A 2,678-nucleotide genomic window follows, 5' to 3' on the forward strand; every position below is an offset into this window, starting at 1 on the left:
TGCGGTTGACACAAGGCTACGATGAGAGAGAGAGTGACAGTACAATGAATCTGGGATTGATACAGGGTATGATGTGAGAGAGAGACAGTGGAATGAGTCTGGGATTGATACAGGGCTATGATGAGAGAGAGAGATAGTGGAATGAGTCTCGGATTGATACAGGTCTATGATGAGAGTGAGAGACACAGTGGAATGAGTCTGGGATTGATACAGGTCTATGATGAGAGAGAGAGACACAGAGGAATTAGTAAGGGATTGATACAGGGCTATGAGGAGAGAGGGAGTGACAGTGGAATCAGTCTGGGATTGATAGAGCACTATGATGAGAGAGACACTTTGGAATGAGTTTGGGATTGATACAGAGCTCTGATGAGATAGAGAGACAGAGGAATGAGTTTGGGATTGATATAGGGCTATGATGAGAGACAGAGAGACAGTGGAATGATTTTGGGGTTGATAGAGGTCTATGATGAGAGACGGAGAGAGAGACAGTGGAATGAGTTTGGGATTGATACAGGGCTCTGATGACAGAGAAACAGAGGAATGAGTCTGGGAATGATACAGGGCAATGATGAGAGAGACACAGTGGAATGAGTTTGGGACTAATACAGGACTATGATGAGATAGAGAGTGACAGTGGAATGAGTCTGGGATTGATACAGGGCTATGATGAGAGAGAGAGACACACAGTGGAATGAGTCTGGCATTGATACAGATCTATGTTCAGAGAGACACAGTGGAATGAGTTTGGGATTCATACAGGGCTATGATGAGAGAGAGAGAAAATTGAATGAGCCTGGGATTGATACAGGGCTATGATGAGAGAGAGAGTGACAGTGGAATGACTCCGGGATTGATCCAGGTCCAGGATGAGATAGAGAGTGACAGTGGAATGAGTCTGGGATTGATACAGGAGTATGATGAGAGAACACAGTGGAATCAGTCTGGGATTGATACAGGGCTCTGATGAAAGAGACACAGTGTAATGAGTCTGGGATTGACACAGGGCTAAGATGGGAGAGAGGGAGACAGTGGAATGAGTCTGCGATTGATACAGGTCTATGATGAGATAGAGAGATAGTGGAATGAGTCTGGAATTGATAGAGGTCTAAGATGAGAGAGAGACACAGTGGAATGAGTCAGGGATTGATACAGTGCTATGATGAGAGAGAGAGAGAGACAGTGGAATAGGTCTGGGATTGATACAAGGCTATGATGAGAGAGAGACACAGTGGAAAGAGTCTGGGATTGATACAGGGTTATGATGAGAGAAAGTGGAATGAGTCTCGGATTGATACAGGTCTATGATGAGAGAGAGACACAGTGGAATGAGTCAGGGATTGATACAGGGCTATGATGAGAGAGAGAGAGAGAGAGAGAGAAAGAGAGACAGTGGAATGAGTCTGGGATTGATACGGGGCTTTGATGAGAGAGAAACACAGTGGAATGAGTATGGGATTGACACAAGGCTATGATGAGAGAGAGAGTGACAGTACAATGAATCTGGGAATGATACAGGGAATGATGTGAGAGAGAGACAGTGGAATGAGTCTGGGATTGATACAGGGCTATGATGAGAGAGAGAGAGAGACAGTGGAATGAGTCTGGGATTGATACAGGTCGATGATGAGAGAGAGACACAGTGGAATGAGTTTGCAATTGACACAAGGCTCTGATGAGAGAGAGAGTGACAGTACAATGAATCTGGGATTGATACAGGGTATGATGTGAGAGAGAGACAGTGGAATGAGTCTGGGATTGATACAGGGCTATGATGAGAGAGAGAGAGAGACAGTGGAATGAGTCTGGGATTGATAGAAGTCTATGATGAGATAAAGAGTGATAGTGGAATGAGTCTGGTATTGAATCAGGTCTACAATGAGTTAGAGTGACAGTGGAATGAGTCTGGTATTGATACAGGGCTATGATGAGAGAGAGAGACACACAGTGGAATGAGTTTGGGATTGATACAGGGCTATGATGAGATAGAGCGTGACAGTGGAATGAGTCAGGGATTGATGCAGGGCTATGATGTGAGAGAGATACAGTAGAATGAGTCTGGGTTTGATACAGGTCTATGATGAGATAGAGTGATAATGGAATGAGTCTCGGATTGATACAGGTCTATGATGAGAGTGAGAGACACAGTGGAATGAGTCTGGGATTGATACAGGTCTATGATGAGAGAGAGAGACACAGAGGAATTAGTAAGGGATTGATACAGGGCTATGAGGAGAGAGGGAGTGACAGTGGAATCAGTCTGGGATTGATAGAGCACTATGATGAGAGAGACACAGTGGAATGAGTTTGGGATTGATACAGAGCTCTGATGAGATAGAGAGACAGAGGAATGAGTTTGGGATTGATATAGGGCTATGATGAGAGACAGAGAGACAGTGGAATGATTTTGGGATTGATAGAGGTCTATGATGAGAGACGGAGAGAGAGACAGTGGAATGAGTTTGGGATTGATACAGGGCTCTGATGACAGAGAGACAGAGGAATGAGTCTGGGAATGATACAGGGCTATGATGAGAGACACAGTGGAATGAGTCTGGGATTGATACAGGTCTATGATGAGAGAGTGAGAGAGAGACAGTGTAATGGGTTTGCGATTAATCCAGGTCTATGATGAGAGAGACACAGTGGAATGAGTCTGGGATTGATACAGTGCAGTG

The sequence above is a fragment of the Cetorhinus maximus genome, unplaced genomic scaffold (genome assembly GCF_964194155.1).
Source record: "Cetorhinus maximus unplaced genomic scaffold, sCetMax3.hap1.1 HAP1_SCAFFOLD_669, whole genome shotgun sequence".
NCBI classification, from domain to species: Eukaryota; Metazoa; Chordata; class Chondrichthyes; order Lamniformes; family Cetorhinidae; genus Cetorhinus; species Cetorhinus maximus.